At 37.4% G+C, this 24,068-nt stretch overlaps 1 protein-coding gene and 1 non-coding gene across 6 annotated transcripts in view; one reads left to right on the plus strand and one right to left on the minus strand.

The window, feature by feature from the left end:
• Positions 1-24,068, plus strand: part of LOC128778304 (cAMP-specific 3',5'-cyclic phosphodiesterase 4D-like) — a 475,712-nt gene that overhangs the window by 395,025 nt on the left and 56,619 nt on the right. The window lies entirely within an intron of this gene.
• Positions 13,345-13,451, minus strand: LOC128778426 (U6 spliceosomal RNA). The gene has a single exon (XR_008424016.1). It is a non-coding gene; the product is annotated as a U6 spliceosomal RNA (small nuclear RNA).

Raw genomic sequence — 24,068 nt, forward strand, 5'->3', positions numbered from 1 at the left:
ATAAACATTTTTATAATTCAATTTATATGTTTATATCTATAGAACCACATATGTATCACTAAAAGTTCTTTGCCAAAAAGTTTTCAAATATCAAATCAGCTTCCAAGTTAAAAGTCACCCTAATCTTACTGAAGAATTATTTTTTTAACTATTTGAAATAAGAATTTTTTCATTGTTGGATTCTTTTGGAGAGAATATGGCACAAGCCTACAGAGTTGCCCCTGGAATTAAACTTTCTCTTCTTACTTCCTACCATAGAGTCCCCAGGGATGGGTGGTCCAGGGCAGAGAGAAGGCAAAGGCAACAGCCAGCACTTTGTCTTTGTTTCACTCTCTGGTTCATCTCTGAAGCCTAGACTTCTACCTAGGCATGAAGATATTTCAATAAGCAGCTCTTTCTATCCTCTCCCACTGATATAAAAACTGGGATATTTCTCAGTTTTGGGAAACTGGGGAAAGCCCGCACCCCACCGCAAAATCTGAGGCAACAATAAGGAGAAACTCTGCAGTCACTCTCCTAAATATAAGGAGAAACTAGAACACCATTGTGTCCATGGCCACCATATCTAGATTATTACAGAATTTAGAGAACCCATTGAATCTTTTCAGAGGATGACCAGGAGAACCTAAATCATGTTAGATGTGTAACACCCAGCACATAACTGAGGACAGGATCTGTGCTGAGTATATCCTTTTGTTTGACCACAGTGTGATTCCAAGGCTTCTCTGGGGATATCTCACACCTGTCCCACCATTGTGCTTTTTTATATTATGTGACTTACACACTTAGCCCAACATTGTCTTCTCCTGAACCCATTAGATTTAAACACTCATAATGAATTGGTTTGAGGTTTGGCTCACAACACTTTGCCATGGTAAGGCTAGAATCAGTCCTGATGAAATGCTTGAACCTGGCAGGCTGTGTCTCATGGTGAGGTGGTCTGGCTTGCCTGGGTGCAGTGGCATAGCTGGTTACGACTTGCAGAGTTGGTTGTTTACAGTAGCCCCAGTCACTTGTGGCCCAGGCCCATGGATCTTGCTCCAGGGCTTATAATGGACCTAGAGTCTGTTCACATGGTACATATGGCCTTAGTTCCAGCACTCACTGTAATAGAATTAGAGGAACTCCACTACAGAATGAGTGAGATTTCTGTGGTGTTGCTACTGAGGTTGTTGAAGGTTGTTTTGGAGTATAAAGGTTGTGACTCTGTTTCTAGTGCCTTCTGTGAGTTTCTCAGTTGTGTGTCTGCCTTAGGCAGCAGATGGAATCACTGCAACTCTTTCACTTTAGAGTCATGTGTCCTTATACTACCTTATGATCTACTTTTCAGATCATTGTGACAAGTTTTCTACTCTTATGGAAAATTCCTCTCATGGTTAAAGCTTTTAGTAAGTGCTATGAAGCTTAATAACTCTCTCTACTGAATAGGAATAATTATGTATTGGTTCATAAAATGTACTCATGGTCTCATTTTGTTATTAGAAAGGCTAGAATATTGATTCTTGAATGTGAAAATTTTATAGGTGAAAGACTCATAGTATCTAACAGTTCTTTTGCTTTTAAAGCTCCTTGGAGATGGAGTAAGAAATTAGTTAATAATCAAAGCGATGATTTGTCGTTTGATTTTCTATCAGAAAGCCTATGTCTTCTTTTAAAAATAAAGCTTCCACATGTTCTATGTTATTAGAAAATCTATGTGAAAATTGCACTTCAGTCTCCCTATTGTTTCACCCGAAATATTTAAGGCTTTCTTAACATAAACTGTCAGAAAAATGTGCATATTCTAGTTGACATTTAATCAGTATGTAAATGTGTGTGTGTGTGTGTGTATTTTTGCTATCAGAATAAAAGTGGCATTTCTAAACTGCAGAGTATTTTCAATGAATATAATAGGTGGCTCTCTTGTCCTATTATTGCTAAGCAATTAAAAACTTATCAGAACATGTGCTTTTAAAAATGATCACAGCTGTAAAGTCTCTTGTGTTAATATTGGCAATCTCTCTCTTCTATTTAGAATTTTGTATCTTGTTAGAATAATTACGTTATTTTCAGATCCCTTTTTTTTTACGTAGATGTGGCCCCTAGCCTAGTCCTCTAAATTAATCAGAACTCTTTGGTTGCACAGAAGTCCATCTCAAGGTAAGTTAAGCTATTTGAATAATAAAAATAATGATGACAATGTATGAACCATCTTAGCTGGAATAATATTTGAAGACTTACAGATAAAAAAAGAATAACTTTATAGCCAGAACCTCAGAGATTTATTTCATCTTTGGTGGGTTTTTTTTCTTCATCATTTTCCTACCTCTTCTTGGCTTCATCTGCCCATTGGCTCTCTCCACCTGAAATGGGTGGCACAACCTCCCATTGCTCAGAACTTCTTTCTCCCAGCATCAGTATGTCAATATAGGGAAGTATTGTGCTTGGCTGATTGGTTGGATTACATCACTACTCTCTGGACACATTACTGTTAAATGGACAATAAGATAATACAACTGGTTACTCCTGGAAATTAGGAAGTGAAGAGTAGGAAGAGAAACCCTTTCAGACTCATGTAAGATCAGAGTGTGATAGTTTCCCAAAGGACAGGAGACTAAGCAGTCATAAACACCTGGCTACACAAGTTAAAGCTATATGCCATTTCCCTCACCATTTGACCCAGCCTATCCCAAGTCTCCTCTTCCCAAACTCCCTTCCACTCTCCTTTCTTGCTTTTCCACTGGAAAATAAACCTGTAACTAATTTTTTCAGTCTCCTACCCCTTCAAAGACTTAAAAGTAACAGCTTCGTTCTACTTAAAATTTCAGTGGACTAAAGTCCGTACAGTCCTTTTTGTCCTTCTAGGTACATTATTGCTTTTAGGAAAAACTAAATGAATCAACTCAGGGGTTATTTAATGATATTTCATGAAACCTATGTAAGGCACGGGCACTTCATAGTCAGAATTGGTATTGATATTCACGTCGGGACTGTTTCCTGGAGGCCCCTGCTGTAACTCAAGCTTCGTTTTCCTGGTTGCTGGACAGTGGTAGGATCCTAGGTGGTTTGGGGACTGGAGCAGGTTAAATCGGTGGGGATTCAAGGAAACTCAAAGCAGCAACTACTTACTAACCAGCACAGAGACTATCTTCATATTTTTTGCAATTATGTGGAATTGCTGACGTTCCAACCTGGGTTACCATATAAGTGTGTAGGATTAACAGTTACATAAGAGAATTACTTTGAGTAACTGACTTGAAGAGAATTGTTTGGGACACCAACTGAAGATGAAAACAGTTGCTCTGTAGCTTGTTTTCTTGTTTGTTTTGTTATAATTTTTCTTTCCTTGTGTGTATTTCAAATGGGTCACCAAACCTCTTAAAATTGTATGCAGATTTTGGTGGATAAATGATATATGCATATTTTTTTTTCTGGGAGAAAATCCTTCACTTTTACCAGCTTTTCAAATGCCCCACCCCAACAAAATGTTAAAAATCACTGTCATAAAATGTTATATTCATAATTTCTGTCAATAGGGAAGAATAAAACTTGCATAGGGACTTCATTCATATAAGAGTAGTGCCAAATAATTAGGCTACAATTTAAAAAGGGGTGGGATCATACATAGCACATGACTGTGGTTCTTCATTGAATGCTTACAACACCATTTTTATGCTTATTCCTGCAGTCATATTAATCATCAAATGAGGGATTTATTTTGTTTTCATTTAATTAGCTCATTGCCAATTCTGGTTCACATGAACTCATAGGTAAAAACTACACATATTCTTGTATTAGTCCTCATGAATTTTTCCACAGAGTGATAAGGTATGAAACAGTGCTCCCTATCAAAGATAATTGGGCCTGAAGCTTGTCGGATTTTATAGAACAGTAGCTAGAAAAGTTTCAGTTTGCAATTTATAATGAAGAAAACGCCTAAAATTTAGAGGGGATTTCTAACAAGCCAGGAGTTTACAAGTCAAGTGGAGTCACAGCTGTCTCTTTTACCAATGGTAAAGTCTAGACTTAGGCACTAGCCAGGCCAGACTATATCCTTAGAGTTATTAGAGATAAACATTTGTCAAGGAACAAGCCCATTATTAAGACTGAATCTTAAGCGGTTTTAGGGGCACTTCATTTGAACAGTTCAAATGCTGTATGCTCTGTTGATCTTGAAATTGTTAAAAGCTATACAGTATTAAAGAATAATCCTGAGGCTTAGGCAGTGAGTAAGTAAGGATTGTACATAATGGGGCTAATGATTCTATTTTGAAAATTTAAGAAAAGCAAAGTTGTTGGGTGTTACATTTGGTTATAAATACATAGGGGTCAATTTTCTATAGTGTTTACAACCTTTCTTGATTATGACATCTGATGAGTAAGCTCAGGTTTGCCTATATAAATTTATTGTATTGAGTTTATTTTGAAAGAATATGAAATTTAATAGTTTTAACCTTATCCAACTCATGAGTGGCTTCTATTTTCCGTTTTGCATGCTTTTACTTTAGCCGAGTCTTTCCCTGCCTTGTTTTGTTTTGTTTTGTTTTGGCTATTCAACATATCTTGTCAAATGTAGCACTAATCCCATATTTGGTGTCCAAAATTATGCAATTCACTTGGTATCAGGTGAGGGAGAAATTTTTTTCTGAAAGTACTTGAGATGAATCCCTCAAAGGTCCTGGGTTAATTCATGTATTCAACAAACATTTACTATGCATTTGTAAGTTAGGCATCAGCTGTGTTCACCTCAATGAGCAAAATGGACCTGATGTACAGTTAATTGGAGGAGACTGATGTGAACTAATCAGATGAGCAAATAACCATATAATTCCATATAATTCTAAGTGAGCATGAGAGCTCAGGGGAAAAAAAAAGATCAGAGAGCTTGAAAAAGTAATAGAAGGGGTTACCTCTGATGGTGAGAAGGGAGATGTTATAAAAAAGTTCTTTGGGAAGAAAATATGTTAGCAGTGACCTGTAGAATGAGAAGTTGTCAGCAATTGTGAGCGAAGTAAAATCTAAGTAGAGAAAGTAGGCAAAGGTCAACTCAGGAACTGAAGGAAGGCCAGTATGGGTAAAATGAGTGAGAGAGAATGGGATGCAATGAAGAAAGAGAACTTCTTGGAAGCCCTTGCGAAGTTCACCAAGTGTGCAGACACAAGTTACTATTGTGTTTCTGTGGGGACATGCTGCTAGACCTAACCAGGGAGTTGTTAGCACAAATGATGTGTATAACTTTCTGGTCTTTTAGGAACTCCTAAAATAAGGCTGGTAATAGATTGCATCACTTCTGCACTGGCATGGGACTTCTTAGCTATCAGTAAAACGAAGAGGAAGTGTTGGGTGATACATAAAGGGAACCAGAGGTCAGGAAGAAGAGAGAAAGGTCACTTTCAGAGGCAGAATTAAGGTAAAAATCATGTTGTATAATGTCATAGTAGGTTCTGCTGGAATGGGGGGTGGAGGGTGGGTGGCATTAATGTGCTCTCAATGTGAAGAAGGAAGGGCTGTGAAGTAGTGCCCATGACCTTGGTGTAGTTACCCTTCTGAGACTCTAATTGCTTCATAGGAATAAAGAAATAAATAATAAAGTATTAGTCACTTTCTTTCACACTGAGGACATTTCCAGAGGAGCCAAAGACCATTGCTGCTTGGGGAAAACTCATGACCTGTGACCCTGTCAAGAAGGCAGGGGACCCCATCTTTCAATAGCTGTTAGACTCCACCTGGTGTAGAGCTACACCTGAGGCCCACTTGGAAATGTGATATTGTACCTTCTCCCATTAATATCTTTGAAAAGATTGAACACTTCACAGTGTCTTCCTAAAGTCAGACCCAGGGGCATTTCATGGAGCTGCGGTCTTCAAACTGTGTGTATGAATTCTGCAGAATGCAAAGGCATTACAAAGGTTACTTGGTTGTGTGTACTTTTGAAAACATCATTTCAAACCCTCAGTTAACATGTGTTCCCTTTCCTGAAACAGATCTGCCTGATAATGAATCCAGATGAAGTTACAAGTTCCGTTTTCCAATTTCTCTTTTCATAATTGTTCCTCTCCCACTTGACAAAGAAACTTTCACCTCTTTCCTAGTCCAAATTTCACTATGGTGCATTGCTATGAAAAATACCAAAAAATTTTCCAAAAGAAATCAAAAGGACCATTTGAAATATTATCTTGGGACTGGTATGAAAAAGTGAACTACTCTAATGATTGAGCGACATTTTGTGTGTGTGTGTGTGTGTGTGTGTGTGTGTGTGTGCAAAAAAAAATGATCAATTCTTTGCTTTTAACAAAATCGAAGGAGGATGTATTTCAAGGCTACAACTGATAGATAGTTGAGAATGATGTTTGATGTTACATCCTCAGTTTTGGAGTATTTTTTGGCATGTGTCTTCATTGCAAGGCAACTAATGATGCTATCGTACCAAAACTTACCCCTTTCCCCATATATCTATTTATTTATAGCACTTGTTATAAAACTTAAATATAGGAATATAATTTATTCTGCAGTGAAATATATTCACTCACAATGAGCAGATTGAGAAATTCAAGACCATTTACCTCATTAAGAGATGAATTTCCAATGAAACTTTAGTTTTTACATTTCACAGTTATTAAACTTATAACATGTTTTCAATAATTATATACTAAACTGTGTAATTATAATGATAGCTACACTTAAAAGGAAAATTTTAATATTTGAAGCATTATGGTTGCAGTGTATTTTTTAACAACTAAATGTCCACTTACATGCTTTTTTGTTGCATAGACATTTGATAGGGCTATAAAATGCATTAAAATTTAAAATACGTTACGGATTTGATAATTTCTAAATAAATAGAATGGAAATACAAGTTTAAGGAGAAATGTTAACAGTATTAAATTTCTGGTTGTTAATGAAGAATTGGTTCGTAAATTTTTTTAATGAATAATGGAGACCAAATTGCCATGGCCTTTAGATTTCATTGGATACAGTTTTAGGAAGTTATTTAACAGTTTTATTTTAAAATGTGAATTTTACAGTGGGTAGCCCATTCCTGGAATTTGTTTGCTTGTTTACTTATTTATTTATTTTGCAAATATTTAAACTTATGATGAAAAGAAATAAATTTGACTTTAAAATATATGAGGGAATAAATAGTTAATCAAAAATATCTTAGGGGTGCCTGAGTGGCTCAGTCAATTAAGCATCTGTCTTGATTTCAGCTCAGGTCATGATCTCATGGCTGATGAAACTGAGCCCCGTGTCAGGCTCCATGATGAGTGTGGAACCTGCTTGGGATTCCCTCTCTTCCTCTCTCTCTCTGCTTCTTCCCAGCTCTTGCATCCTCTCAATAAACAGACAAACAAACAAACCTAACAAAATATTTTAGATAAAATAAAATTGAAGTTTGGTTGTCACCGGCAATTGAGGGTTTCTTCCCAGGTCTGACTTCCTCTTCTAAAAATCCTTAGACACTATTGCCAACTGTAGCCATAGTTAACCCATATTTGATCATCAGATATGCTAAAAATACATAGAGATTGGAGGCATGGACTTGATAGCATAAAGTGTTAGCAGCAACAATAATCTATAGAGAATTATAGCCCTGATGAGAATTATTAACCTATAGTCTTTTTAATTTCTTGAGGTTAGAATGTTGGAGGGATGTCCTTGGAAAGGTGAGCATAGATATCTGGAGGGATGCACGATGGAAAAGACTGGGGACAAAGGCCTTCTACCTTCTAGGTCATAGTGAAAGGTCTCTATTCTGTGGACAAGTCTATGGGAGAAAGAGAAGAAAATAAGAGGAGAATATATCCAACTTAGAGATAAGAGATAGGGAAGAGTAGGTTAGAAGGGTTTGATTTTTTTTAAGCTGAAAGCAAGAATAGAAAGGAAAGGGGAAAAAAAAGAACATCCTAACAAAAAGTCAAATGATTGGGAAAATTCATGGTAGGATGAAATATATTAGATTTAAATCAGTAAAAAAAAGGTTAGAGACAAATGAGGCCAAAGGTTAGAAACAAAATCAAAGCAGATAAGGTATTAAAAGAGTAGAGTTATGTTATGAAAATAAATATGTAAAGGAAATTAAAGATTAAAATAAATTTAGAACTAAGGAAGTGAAAGAAAATCAAACTAAAAAGCTTTAAAAAATAAGTAATAATCAGTAGGAGGTGAAAGGGTAATAGAAAAAGATGTGTGGGGAGTGGAAGTTGAGAGGACTGTAACTTAGTGCTGGATGAGCAGAGCAGGGACTCTTCTGTCTCTTCCTCTAGTAAGACCTGGTGACCTGCACCCCAGTGAATGGGTTGCACTTACACGTTAGCCATGTTTCCTTTATACAAACATCTGAGTCAGGGGAGTGCCTGGGCTTGGCCCCAAGCAAGCAGTTACCCCATATTTCATTGTTGTGTCGGAAAGATTATTCAGCAGGGACATCCTTGCATAGATAAGACAGGTGCTGGCATGACAAGGTGACATGGGAAAGACTAGGAAGGTGGTACTTCCATCTCCATCTCACTTACTTATATCTCACTTAGTTACATTACCTCCATCTCACCTACCTTGCCTCTGATAGGGTTGGTTGTCTCTGAAAGCTAATAGAAGAAAGTTTGGGGAGCATTAAAGAACCTGTGCACTGAGTAGAGCCTAGCTTCCTACTACCCCAAATAGAAGCAGGTCTGTGCTCTCCAGCTTCTCATGCCCTACCTGAAGAAGGGACTCTAACATTACTGTGTCCATCAGTGCAGCATTGCAGAAAACAAGAATCCAAATCCCAGACCTGTCCATCACCCAGTGTCCTTGGAGTGCATGTTGCCCAGCAAGGGCAAGGAAGCCCTTAGGGTAGGTTGCCAAGTGTGTGTGGAAAGAAAGGGGCAGTTAGATGACGGAAACTGATAGCATATTCACCGGTCTCAACTCCTTTTTTTTTTTTTTTTTTTTTTTTTTGTAGAGCCAATCTTTCCTCTAGGAATCCTTAGCCATTTTTTAGCTTCCTGTAGCATGAGCCACACTGCTTGCTTCTCAAACCACAGAGTTTTTTCCATGCTCCCATATCTAGATTCCCTCTGGGAATGGGGATTCTCTTCTCCTAGACCTTACAGATGCTGCTATATAAAAGGCCACTGAGACCATTGTCTTGTCCTGCTCTAGTCTCTTATCTAAGATGTTCAGTAGTGATGAATAAATTTTAGTGTAGGCATAGATATGCATATGAAATAACCTGGAAAGCATGGATGGATCACTGCTGTAAAAACTGACTCTGGCTGTGTCAAGGAATTTGATTCCACTGTCGTTTAGTGAGTGTTTCTTAAATGGGCTACCTGGCAGTAATTTGTCAGATTCTTTCTAGGCCTTTCCTCAGAGGTACCAGCCTTGTGAGCATCATGTCAGTTAGTATGTTTTTCTGGCAATTTTTTATTCCTGGGAAGATCATTTTACATTAAGATATATATTTCTAGAAGCAGAGAAATGTCTGACTGAACTAAACATTTATGGAAGTTAAAATAAGAATTTGTGCTTTTTTAGTAGCATGTCACAGCTTTTCCTGAAAATCTCAGGCAAAAGTAAGTGACATGGGTAATAAAACAGTTCCTTCTATAAAAACGGAATGAAGAAAAAGAAAAAGAATCCAAGTACACTATTACTACACTTCGGGCAAAATTTTCAAAAGTTTGTTATGATAAATATGTTACATAAAAGGCAAATAATGTATATTGTAAAATATCACTAGATCACTCAAAACCTATGAATACAATGAGGTTCCATTAACAGTGTTGCCTGATCTAATTGCATTGTGTCTGCCTCCCCCCTCCTTTGCATGGCTGCGTCTCCTCAGTCACTCCTGTCATCCCTCTTTGTCTTCCTGTTCCAATCTCCTCCGTTTATTTCTGAGAGTCTCCAATGTTTCACATGCACTGTAAACAGTTGTGTTCCTTGCCATCCCTCACCTGAGTCTGTCTCCTTGCTGTCCTACAGGGGAAGACTGTCCTTCTAGGCAGGGCCACCCTTCAGTGGTGCCTGATCCCTCTCTCTGTGGATGATGTATCTGTGGTCTCTGACATTCATATGTCTAAGATGATGGAGGAACTGGCTATTTGCCGACCTCCATGCTGTATTTTGTCCCCTGTACCCTGTTTGTGCTCAGAGTTTTGTTTTGTTTTTGATGAATATAGTTTCTTGATCATCTCATGATAACCCCTCTCTTCTTTTGGGTTAAAAGCCAAGCTATCATTTGTGAATGTATTGTGTTTAGGGGCATCCAATATTTTTTAGAAAGAAAGGTGACAGACACCATGACATTCCCCAAACCCCTACAGTATTAGTCAATTCAGGCTACCATAACATGATCACATGGAATGGGTGGCTTAAATGATAGGAATTTATTTTTTCACTCTTCTGGGGGCTGGAAGTCTGAAATCATGGTGCCAGCATAGTCAGGTTCCTGATGATTGATATCTCTTCTGACTTTCAGACAGCTGCCTTGCTACTGTATCTTCACATGGGAGATAGAGAGGGTTCTGCTCTGTCTTCCTCATCTTATAAGGGTACCAGATCTTTAGGACCACAAGTAACCTTGATATCCTCCTAAAGGCCATATAGCCAAATAGAGTACCCTTGGGGAATAGAGTTTCAGCATATCAATTTAGGGGGAACAATTCTGTCCACAGCACCTACTGCTCTCTTGTTTCTTATTCCTCTCATTTCAACATGACAACTGCAAATCCAAGGCATCAATCTCCTTCCCAGCTCACCTTCCAAAGTAAAACTAGCTGTGCAAATCAACCCACGGATATAGTGCGGCAACAGCAAATAGCCAAATTGCAAATTCCTTTTTGGGCACATTTAGGACAACTGTATATATAATTGTTATCACAGAAGTCGTAACTTCTCTGTGATATGAAATACTTAACCTTCCTTCTGGAATATTCTCTTACCTGCCTCAAGAAATTGCTGAAGCAAAATGAACAAACCTTTTAGAATTTCTTTAAAAAGGAAGAGAATTTATTTGAGCCTAAGTTAGGGCAGCTGCCCAGAATACTCAATCTTCACAAAGAAGAGAGTACTCTGGAAAAGGAATACAGGTGTGTGTGTGTGTGTGTGTGTGTGTGTGTGTGTGTGTGTGTGTGTATTTATAAAAAAAATTAATGTTTATTTTTTAGGTAGAGACAGACTATTAGTGGGGGAGGGATAGAAAGAGAGGGAGACACAAAATCCAAAGCAGCTCCAGCCTCTGAACTGTCAGCACAGAGCCTGATGCAGGGATTGAACCCACCAACTGTGAGATCACAACCTGAGCCAAAGTCAGACACATAACACCGAGCCACCCAGGCACCCCCATATATATAGATATCTCTCTATATAGATATCTCTCTATATAGATCTATATAGATCTATATATGGGTTATATCTATATAGATATAATAGATATCTATATATGGGTTATATCTATATAGATATCTCTCTATATAGATCTATATAGAGATCTATATATATATATATATGGGTTATATCTATATATGGGTTATATCTATATAGATATCTCTCTATATAGATCTATAGATCTATACAGAGAGATATCTATATAGATATAACCCATATATAGATATATCCCATATATATGTGTATATATATATATATATTTTTTTTTTTTAAGTTTTTTTATTTTGAGAGAGAGACAGAGACAGAGGGACAGAGGGAGAGAGAATTCGACTCAGGGCTCAATGTCATGAACCATGAGATCATGACCTGAGATCATGACAAAATCAAGAGCTCCTGGACACTTAACCAACTGACCCCTCCACGCGCTCCAGGCTACGTATGTTTTTAGTTACATCAAGAGTCACACATCATCATGACAAAGGACATCCCAGAAAATTACAAACTTTATCTTATGCTTTTAGTATGTACAAGGTGGCAGGTTTCAGAGGTATGGGACCAGAACTTAGGGAAAATCTTACTGCTATCTTTAGTTTGAAATGTTTCTTTTAGGTCATTTGCCAACAAAGCAGATGTACACTGTGTGCTTGGGGCAAGAATAGAGCCCATACTTTGAAGGTTTGGTTAAGGCATTCTGACCTTCATGGATGTAAAAGTGTAGCCTCCCTGGGAGCCCAGGAGCAGGGCCCACAAACATTAAATGTTGAAAGTTTCCTTTATCCCATCCCACCTGTAAACAACTCTGTGCTATAGCTCTCTACTGCCTGGGGAGGTCTCTGATTAGAGTTAAGCCTGCTGATACACCTTGGACTTATAGAATGCAAGATCACAAGTTTGGTCAGAATCAGGCCAGTCAGACCCGATTCTGAATACTAGCTGCATTATTTAGCACCTGCCAGGACTTGGCAAGTTATTGTAACCTCTCCAACACTAAGTTTTATTCTTCAGCAAATGAAGAAAATGAACAATACTTACCTTGCAGAACTTTTGAAAATTAAAAATAATAAAGTAGCACGCACCCAGGATTATGCCTAGAACATGGTTTACTGACTTGTTATATGATGCTTCAAAGAAGAAAGAGGAGAAGAAGGAGGAATCTGCTTTAAGAGGTACTTGGAAGTAATAAAAATGACCTTTCATTTACTAAAAGAAACTATAGCATTTTTAGAAAAAGGAGGGTGGGAAAACCATGCCAGTAAATTAAATAATCAGTGAGGTACTGAACTTCTCAAAATTTTGGAAATTTGGGGTCTATCAAGACACAGTGATATCCTAATATAGTTTCTTAAGCTCTACTAGGTTTTATAAATTTTAGGTTTGTTTTTATATTTACACAAATAATAACAGTTCATTTATTATTTTGAGACCTAGAATGATTTATAAGGAAATTTAAAGGATAACTTTAGAGGCATCTGGGTGGCTCAGTTGGTTAGGTGTCCAATTTCGGCTCAAGTCATGATCTCACATTTTGTGTGTTTGAGCCCCGCGTTGGGCTCTGCACTGACAGCTCAGAGCCTGGAGCCTGCTTCAGATTCTGTCTCTCTCTCTCTCTCTCTCTCTCTCTGCACCTCCCCCTACTTGTGCCCTCTCTCTCTCTCTCTCTCTCTCAAAAAAACCCACACATTAAGAAAATAATAATAAAAGAGAACTCTAGTGTGTCTTCTTTACTGACATTCAAGAAAATAGATTGAACTTTCCTCCTTGTTTCTTTCAGCCCAAGTTTATAATTCCAAAGCCAGGTGAAGAGACCTGTGCCTGGGCCCATCCAGTCTTCTTTCCTTCCGTCTTTGTCTGCCATGTAGATTTTCTTTCTTTCTTTCTTTCTTTCTTTCTTTCTTTCTTTCTTTCTTTCTTTCTCTCTCTCTCTCTCTCTCTCTCTCTCTCTCTCTCTCTCTCTCTCTCTCTCTCTCTCTTTCTTTTTTTGTTTCTTTCTTTCTTTCTTATCCAGAACACTCCACAAATTTGCATGTCCTCCTTGCACAGGGGCCAGGCTAATCTTTTCTGTATCATTCTAATTTTAGTCTATGTGCTGCCAAAGCCAGCACCAGATTCAGTTCAAAGAACACATGCCATACCTTAAGGAGGAGGCAAGCAGTAGGGCTTAGCAATGGAGCATGCAAGAACTCAGCATTTTTTCCTAGCACTTGGGGAACATGAATAAGTGAAGTGTGGGCATATATGAGTGAATACATCAGATGTCAGGGGACTGAATTTATTTGTGTCAAAAGAGCAGAGAATGCTATCCACTTAATGTTCTTATTTGTGAAATTGCTTTTTAACCTTTTATTTTGTTATTTTATTGTCTGTGATCATTGCAGAAGCATCAGAAATTACAGAAGAGCCAAGTGGTTTCTCTGGAAAAATTATAGATGGTGATGGATGACGATGTAATCGTGTGACAGTAAAATGCTGTATTGAGTACTGAGCTCCCTGCTGGATTATAGAAAGAACACATGAGTAGATAAAAGCACAACAATTTTCTTTTCACTGTGTCTCAGGAGAAAACAATGCAGATCAGCATAGATGGAAGCAAATGAGATTAGTTAAAGGAAGGAACTTAAATAGCATAGACCAAGCCGGAGTAGTGATTGCAAAAGAGATGACTCACCTAATAAAAGCATAAATGAGAAAACGTGTTGTTTCATCTTAGATTTTATTGGTCATTTTCGTGAGGTGATTTCATGCTTTAGAAAGGAATCACACGACACGGACTGACACAAAGAGCTGATAATGATATGGTTAGCTGAATTAAATGATTCTAGACCCCGGATTGAAATTTCACTTCTATTTTCTAGGTCAACTGTCTACATTGTTTCAGTGAACTGAGTTGATTGTAAAAACTACTGTTTTATTGGGAGATGACTCAAAAACATCTCCATGAACTGTGTAGACTACACACTGTGCAAGAATATACTGTGTACAGGGACATGCAATATTTTTTAAAGTATTGGTAAAAATTTTAGGGTCATGTAAACTACTTACATGCCCTTAATCACCATAAGATAAAGAATGCACATGTAGAACATAAATTTCATACGTGAAAAAAGAATAGGTCATATACACACATGTATTTACAATCACCTCACTATTAAGGGGTCATGATTAAACATAGATTCTATTTGACTTATCCAACTTCTTAATACTAGAATAAAGAACTTCTTTGGAGAAAGAAGCTTTTACTAGAAACCCACTTTTCTGAATCTCTTTGAGTTGAGCAAAAAAGGAAACCAAAAAGGCCCAGAAGTCACAATGCAAAGTGTGTGTTCAAAGTTTATTAGGATTGATTCACTAGTGTGTTTAGTTTTCCACCGTACATTAAGGCATGGACTTTGCCCGGAGGGTAAGAATTACCTGCAGTTCCTGCTCTTTTTTTTAGTCAAGTAGGTGCATAATGATGCATTGTATACAGAATAGCAGTCACCAAATGCCCTTGAAAACTCAGGCAAATAGACCACATCACATTTCATTGTGTGATCTTGATGAGGCATGACATTTATTTTGGGATAAGAAATGCGAACATAATTGAAGGCATTGGGAATGGGCCTTTGAGGAGAGATAATGAATTATCCATTGATTTAATCTAAGAAAAGAGGATGGAGAAATAATATGGGAGGGATTTGATTTCATGTGCAACTTGTTCAGGAGACTGCATCTTACCAGGTTTTGAATGGCACATTCCTAGCTGTTCGTGTGTCCTGTTCTTGGTGGAGAGAGTTAGATGAACAAGTTCAAAGATTATCCTATTTTAAAGAGGAAGAGTAGAAAATGAGGAGACTGCACAGTGCAGGTTGTCTGTGCCTGTCACTAATGCTGCCTGGATTTCTTCTAATTGAAATAATACAAAGAGAGCTCAGATTATCAAAATTTTGTTCTGCTGTGAGAAGTAGTTACAGGTAGTGGCATAAAGTCTAGAGCTAGATAGCTTGGTTTCAGTGGTAGCTCCTCTTCTTAAAGGCTGTGTGACCTTGAGCCAAGTAGTTAAGCTTTCTTTGTTCTAATATTCCTCATTCATCAAATGAGCACAATAATAAACCTTACCTCACAATTTTGTTTCAAATATGAAATGAATATTGTTAATGTTAGGGCATTTTTTGGCACCAAGTGAGTCCCCATAGATGTTAATTGTCATGGATATTTGTTTTTCCAAAATAAAAATAGCCTTATTATTTTTCATCTGTTTATGAAAGAAATGTGCTTATTATGGAAAAGATAGATTTTAGAGGAATAAAGAAGAAAAAAAAAGTTATTTGGAATCACTTCACCCTCAGATAACTATAGTGAACATTTAGGTATTATCCTTCAAGACAGTTTTCTGTATATCAAGCACGCATAATGCATAAAATTATGTCAGGCACATATCTCATGGCGCCAATCTCCCGCTGGTTCCTAGTCCATTCCACCCCTAAAATAACACAGATTAACCTGTGGCACTATCATATAACAAAATTCAGTGCTCCTCAAAGATAGCATCTTCTATAAAGTTTTTCTTGAGTATTTCACCCTCTTTTGAGTCCCCATTATTGTACTATGTGCTCATTTGATGGGGCTCTTAACACACTTGATTCTCATCCAACAAATATTTATTGAATATTTTTACTGTGTCAGGCACTGTGTGAGGTGTGGTGTGGTAGTGGTGAATAAAAAGAAGTAGAGTCCAAATGCAAATTGGTGCAGCCGCTCTGGAAAGCAGTGTGGAGGTTCCTCAGAAAATTAAAAATAGACCTACCCTATGACCCAGCAATAGCACTGCTAGGAATTTATCCAAGGGATACAGGAGTACTGATGCATAGGGGCACCTGTACCCCAATGTTTATAGCGGCACTCTCAACAATAGCCAAATTATGGAAAGAGCCTAAATGTCCATCAACTGATGAATGGATAAAGAAATTGTGGTTTATATACACAATGGAATACTACGTGGCAATGAGAAAAAATGAAATATGGCCTTTTGTAGCAACATGGATGGAACTGGAGAGTGTGATGCTAAGTGAAATAAGCCATACAGAGAAAGACAGATACCATATGGTTTCACTCTTATGTGGATCCTGAGAAACATAACAGAAACCCATGGGGGAGGGGAAGGAAAAAAAAAAAAAAAAAGAGGTTAGAGTGGGAGAGAGCCAAAGCATTAGAGACTGTTAAAAACTGAGAACAAACTGAGGGTTGATGGGGGGTGGGAGGGAGGGCAGGGTGGGTGATGGGTATTGAGGAGGGCACCTTTTGGGATGAGCACTGGGTGTTGTATGGAAACCAATTTGACAGTAAATTTCATATATTAAAAAATAAAAAAAAAAAAAAGAAGTAGAGTCCCTGCCTTGATGGAACTTAAGTCTTTGGGGAGAAAAGAAATGCACTAATCAAATAATCACACACATATATGTACAATTTTCCAAACAGTGATAAATCTTATAAGGAATATTCCAGAGTAATTGCTCTATAATAAATTCATCTATAGGATGAGTTACAAACAATAGGAACTATGATTGCAGAGAGACTGTGCCTGAAAGAATAATGGTTACGAGAAGATAAAGGAGGATGGGAGGAAGGGAAAGGAGGATAGAAGGAGAGAATGTGAAAACACTAAGATGCTCTTTTTTTTTTCCAAAAAAGGAGAGTCAGTTGTCTTATTTATCCACCATAATGTCTTTTTTTAAGTTGGTTTATTGATATTGGGAGAGAGAGAGAGAGAGGGAGGGAGGGAGAGAGGAGAGAGAGAAAGAGAGAGAGAGAGAGAGAGAGAATTCCAAGCCTGACATGGGGCTTGAACTCAAGAACCGTGAGATCATGACCTCAGCCAAAATTAAGAGTCAGATGCTTACCTGACTGAGCCATTCGTGCACCCCTCCAATAAAAAGTCCTGTGATTATATAAAGTTTAACAATTATATCTTCAGGTTATTTTCTTCTGTTGACACTAATTGCAGTTAAATTGAATAATATTAAATAAAAATAACAGTAGTATATAATTCACATTTTTAGAAAAATATTTCTCTCATTTATCTTTCTGTCCACCAAACTATCTATCATATGTCATAACACATTGTTAGAAAGATGTCTGGAATCATGTTTACCTAATGTTTATGCTTTCTTTTTGGTGGTGAAATTGTACAATTGCCCGTTTTACTTTCATCTTTATTTTTTTCCTTATATGTAAATTAAGGTGAGTATGCATTAGATTTTTTTTTAGAAAAGTGGTTTTCCTAAGAAAAAGAGACTGGGATTGAAGCAATTATGCCAAAATGGTTGTAACAAAAACTCCCTTAAAAGTTGTAGTGAAGATTAAAAATGACGTAGGTAAGGTGCTTGCCACAAAGCCTGAAATACAGTGAGTGCTACATGGGAGAGCTATAACTCAGTTGTGAGTTTTTGCTTTTGGTAGACAAAGAGGTAGGAGAAGCTGCATGGAGGTGATGGCTGACCCAGTTTGGAGCATTTAGGCTTGAAAATCAAGATGGTGATGATATGGGTGAGGAAGTTCAGAGAATAAGAACAAGGTTATAAAATAGTTAAATGGGATGAGTATAGAAAGATAAATGAAGCAAAGAAAAACAATGCATTGGGAAAAGTTTGCTTATAAACAGTTTTCATGATTCTTATTGTTATACCACAGTGCAAAGACAGTAGACTATACTGCTTTGTGTTCAGTGATTTGCATACTATATTTTCCTAATCTCTTCTGTTAAAGAAGTCTTTAATCCAAAGTTTTATAATATAATCTCTTTTTTAATACTTTCATAGTTCTGTTTTTTAATTTTTGTTAATGTTTATTTTTGAGAGAAAGAGAAAGAGAGAGAGAGGGATGGAGGGAGGGAGGGAAGGAGAGAGGGAGACAGAATTCGAAGCAGGCTCTGAGTTCTGAGCTTCCAGCAGAGAGCCCGAGCCCTGATGCTGGGCTCACACTCACAGAGTGGTGAGATCATGACCTGAGCTGAAGTTGGATGGGCAGTTAACCAACTGAGCTACCCAGGTACCCTATGTAGCTCTGATTTTTACATTTAAATTTTATTTATTTATTTATTTATTTTTTACGTTTATTTATTTTTGAGACAGAGAGAGACAGAGCATGAACGGGGGAGGGTCAGAGAGAGAGGGAGACACAGAATCTGAAACAGGCTCCAGGCTCTGAGCTGTCAGCACAGAGCCCAAAGCGGGGCTTAAACTCACGGACCGGACCATGAGATCATGACCTGAGCCGAAGTCAGACGCTTAACCGACTGAGCCACTCAAGGGTTCCATAACTGTTTTTTCTAAATAGATAACCAATGATTCTATCACCATAGACTAAAATAGCCATATTTTCCTCATCTACTTGAAATGCCACCTTGATAATCATAAAATTTCCATGTTGTTGTGATAATTTTTCATATTTGCATGGTCTGTTTTTGACCTGTATTTTGTTCTATAATTTATCTAGTTCCTTGCCAATACTTCCTTTGATTCCTGCGAATTTATATGACTCTACATAAGGCAAGTGAGAATGGAAAAGGGAAGATGGATTGGAGTTTTTATTAAAGCAAGTGAAAATGGCAGATCTCAGTGGCCATTTGTATGCTGACAGTGAGAGAGCACAGAATAAAGGGTGACTCCCAAATATCAAGTTGTTTCTATTTGGTGGATGATTGCCTTATTGTTGGAGAGAAAAAAAAATTCTTTTCTCCATTCTTCAAGATTCTTCTAGCTGGACTCAGAATTAAATTGGCACAAGACAGATCAACAGGAGAAAATCAAGTGTAATTTCATATGAGTGGGGAATTTGCATAAACATGAGACTCCAAAGACAGTCAGGCAAAACGAGGAATATATGTCATCCTGAACTAAGGAAAAGGAGATAGGGGTCTGGAACTTCACAGGGAAGAAAAGCAATTCACGGAAAGATGCAAAAGAGAAAATGTTTAGTAATCAAATGTTTGCTAGACTGGTCAGAAACAATGGAACATAGGCAAAAATTTTAACAAACAGACTTTGCTAAATTCCTCCCTGTCTGCCACCTCAAGTTCAAATTGTAATGTGGTTATCTATGGTAACAGCTGTCTTACGGGAGCAGGTCCTCTATCTAAATTCTTTTTAGGCAATTGGGGGGAAGGTTAAAGTTTCTTCCCAAGTCTTTGGCTCTTGATTGTTTTCATCTTAAAATAATCTGCATGCTAAAGTGGGGTGGCCACTCTTGGCCCCTACATCATCCAGGGAAAACAGGAACAAGAGGAATGAAGAAGGAGAAGGGGGAGAATGGTAAGTCAAATTTGAACACAGTAGATTTGAGGTTCCCGTAAGGTATGCAGGTAGAGCAGACTTGGCATGTCTTGAGGTATCAAAGTTGCAACTGGAGATAAGAATTGGAGAGTAAACACCTATAGACTGTAGTTAAATTTGTGAGAATGAATGAAATATTTCCAGGAGAGTAAAATGAAAGCAGTGTAATGCCTGAAGTTCCAAAACCTCCCACAAAAGACCACCAGAGTCGTAAGTCAAAGCCAAGCGGCAAGGGTCGTTTATTGCAGGTTCGAACCTGGTCCTCTGCGCACTCGTCACCGGTGACACAAGAGGCCACGAATAGGGTTGGTATAGCGTTTTTATAGACAGAGACAAATAGCACAGGGGAGGTTTTTTTTTTACTTGTGGCGGGAGGAAGAAAGGGGGAAGGGGGTAGGTGAGGAATGTGCTAAGCAAGCAGGTTTACAGAAGCGAGAAATGCCGGTTAGTTTGTATACAATCACTCATTCCATTACATATCAGACTACATTTAGGAAGTTTTACAGCCCATTCTACAGCAGGTTACAATCAGGAAAGGTCTCACAATGCTCATAGCAAACAGCAAGCAAAACAGACTTCTCAGCAATTGTATTTCTTATCAAAGATCCATAATAAGCAGAAAAGAGAACCTAGCTTTAAACTAAGGCGGGGCTGTCATTTGGATTCAAAGCTGTTCCTTTCAGCAGTGGCTATAGTGGTCTTCACTATCATACCTGGAATGACTTCTTCTCATACCTGACAGTTTTCCTCCGGCAGCCTTAGCTCATTGGTGCAACCGCTACCCCTTGTTGTAGGTCTTTTCAGTCTCCAGACTTGGATCCATAAGCAAAATAATCTTATGGTATTTTTGTGACAATGTATTATCTTCAATATACTCCATTCTCTTCTTCCAGGAATATTGGGTATAGAATTTCTTAGATGAATTTCACTGTCTCTTATCTTTCCTATCTTATTTTATCTTTTAAAGAAATTCTATAAAAAAGAACTTTTTACAAACTTCTCTCATATTTGTATTCTAACCCTTCCTTTGAATCTTATTTGAGCAATCCTGTTTGTAATTTTTATTAGCTCTTTCTTATTCTCTGATTGTTACATTACCATGACATCTTGATCTTGTTACAGTGAAGGAATATTTTCTTAAATCTCTTTTAGGATAGTAATTGCAAGTATTAGTGAATTTTCTCCAAATTATCTTTTCATTTGGGGTCATTTTATCTTCCTTTTTCTCTTTCAAGGCAAATTTTCTACAGATGCCTGATGAACCACAGTCATCTTTTTATTCACGTTCAAGGGACAAAAAGCTGAATCCAGTATGACTTGCATTTTGCTTTAGGGTTATGGGACTGAATCAACAGTTTTATGGAGGATCAGAACATGCCAGATTGTGGAGATTTTTCATGAGGAGCTTTTAGTATTTCCATTTATTTATTTATATCCATGAAGTTTTTGTTTTTAGTGAAAAGTCTTCAAATATTTCACTCTGGCAGTAAGACATAATGACTAGAATGGGTAGTGGCTGCTTCTAGATTTGGAGACTACAGTTGAACTTCTTTTTTTTTTTTTTTAATTTAACATTTATTCATTTTTTGAGAGAGAGCACAAGCAGGGGAGGGGCAGAAAGAGGGAGAGACACAGAATCCGAAGCAGGCTCCAGGCTCTGAGCTGTCAGCACAGAGCCTGATGTGGGGCTTGAACTCATGAAACACGAGATCATGACCTGAGCTGAAGTCAGATGCTTAACTGACTGAGCCACCCAGGTGCCCCTACAGTTGCACTTCTTATTATCAGTTCCTCTTTTCACTCCTGTCCTCTTTCCTGACTTCACTGTACTTGATATTTTGGAATTTTGAGCCTTTTTGGTTGGACAAGGCAACCTCTCTTTCTCCCTCTCTCTCTCTCTCGGTCTCGTTTATATCCCTTCTAGACACTTCAAACTGTGGTTTATTTTACTCTATTTCATTATCACTTCTCTATCTGCTTTGGCTCCTATACATTTGTTTTCTGATGGATCTTCCAGTTCCTTCCAAACATTATGGTTTTGTACATTTCTCCCCTTTGGTGGCATCTGTGATGAGAGAGGTAATAAATATATATGACCATATTCTAGGAGTTTCACACTGGACAGTAGAGAATACAAGTAATTATAAACTTACATAGTTATTCCAAGAGCTTGGAGTTAGGCAATCAGGAAAGCTGCTATTAAAATTTAAGAAACGAGAAGGTGCAAAGATTATAGACAGTTGCCCCTAGTGTTCTAGATGCCCACAACATGAAAGTCGATATTTTTTAGCAAAATTCTCAGTGACTTATGTTTTTTTCCAAATGCATAATGCCATGTATCTGCCATTACAGAATCATTCAGAAAAGAGGAAGCACATTCTTATTAAAAAATAGTGTAGATATTAGATAATGCCAGAATAGGTACAATTTTTAATGTCACTGTTTTTTCTAGTTTCCTAAAGAGGCTAGAAGCAATGCACCAAGATGGGACACACATTTCAATAAAATGTGTGTGTGTCTACACACACACTTTTTTCAACATAAAGGTTTGAGTTAAGGTAACCATTCAGGATTTTATAACAATAAATAACTATGACCTGGAATTGATTTTTCTTCATAAAAATGAATAAGGAGGATTTTCTTACTATGGTATTATCATATGACACCTATCTTATGAATGGCAATACTGCCTTGCAGTTTTTTTTTCTCTAAAATGTTATAGGGGATTAAGAGGTTGGCAGTATAAACTATCTTTTATTGTATTTTAATAGTAAACTTGGAGATGTTATTATTGCAGTGTTACAATATTTATGATCTTTTTTTTTTTTTTTTTTTTTTTTTTTTACCAGTTCTCTATTAGCTTCATTCCATAAAAGAGCTTCTTCTAGAAAGACTTTTTAGTAGGTCTTAAGTTTATTTTATCTTCGCTTCCCTCAGGAGACAAACTAAGAATATAGATGGCATTTTCCAGAGATACTACTTTCATTTATGTCTTTATAAATTTCGATAGACAGTCTTCACAATAACAGTGCTAAGATCCAAAACAAAGAAGGAAGATTTTGAAAAGTATTAATAATTCTTAAGGGGATGTTATCATTTAACCCTGAAGGCTTTCTGTTTTTTTTGGTTTGTTTTTGTTTTTGTTTTTGTTTTTGCTTTTCATTATTTTGGTTTGGGAGACCACCAGTAGAATAATATTCTCTTAGCCTAATATAAAAGCAGCAGATTAAATGCAAAAACATAAATAAAAATAAAACCAAGAGCGCCCAGAGTTTATTACACTACTCATTTTTATCACACTGAGGTAGAGTTTTAATAATTTTGAGACAGGAGTGAGAGTGATCACCATCACTCAAAATGCTCAAAGCTTTAGTTATACATTCAGGAGCCTTCAAAATCTCATCACTTTTTCAAGTGTCCATTTAATGTCAACTTTTGGCCCCTTGCTTTCCATGGGTTTGGCTAACCAGAAGGTCAATTGTAGGATATTTTCTTGTCATTTTCCTACACTTTAAACAGAGGATCTAAATCCAACAAACTATGAAGCAGCAGATTTGGATAACCTTAATAAGTTTCCACAACAGTCATACTTACACAAACATTTTATAGCAACATGATTGCAGTCAGTTATAATAGTGTGTTCGAAAGCTAGAGATTGGAATTCTGTAACTTCCCTCTGAATATCTATTTCCTTCAAATGAAAAAATGGCTTTAGTTATAAGTACCTATATCCAGATCTCATTTGTGAACAAAACCCCATATGTGAACAAAACCCCAAAGTTAGGAATCCAGTATTTAACTCAGTACTTATGGACCACAAGACAGTGTACTAGTCAAATAATATATATTCTCTGACCTCAGTGATCTCACAGCTAGCTGGTGAGAGAGACCAACCCAGAAATAAGAAAATAAGAGCAATACAATGTTCTAAGTGAAAGGTAGTGATAGTACCACTGGGTTGGGAAGCACAAGGGGGAGGTGGTTATTGAGCAGGAAGTGACTGAGGAAAGGCTTCTGAGAGGAGGTGTTGGCAGAGCTGAAGGATTTATTTAGGTTGATATAGAAAAGATTAAGGGGAGTTGTGTCATGGGTTTTTTTTTTTTTTTGGACAAAGAATGGATAGGGAAATTACAAGCATATTACCTAAGGTCAGATATGTGGAGGAATCCAAGTATTTTAGTGCTGCTAAAACAAAACAATTCACCAAGCAATGAGAGATGAGCCTGGAGGGGTTGGTTGAAGGGGATCAGATCCCAAGGGAATAATCCTGTGTGCGACGCTAATGGTGGGATAAGCTAAAAGTGAAATAGGTCAGTCAGAGAAAGACAGGTATCATATGTTTTCACTCATATGTGGATCTTGAGAAACTTAACAGAAGACCATGGGGGAAGGGAAGGGGAAAAATAGTTACAA

Source organism: Panthera pardus, unplaced genomic scaffold (assembly GCF_024362965.1).
Source record: "Panthera pardus isolate Hobbes unplaced genomic scaffold, ASM2436296v1 HiC_scaffold_2, whole genome shotgun sequence".
Classification (NCBI taxonomy): domain Eukaryota; kingdom Metazoa; phylum Chordata; class Mammalia; order Carnivora; family Felidae; genus Panthera; species Panthera pardus.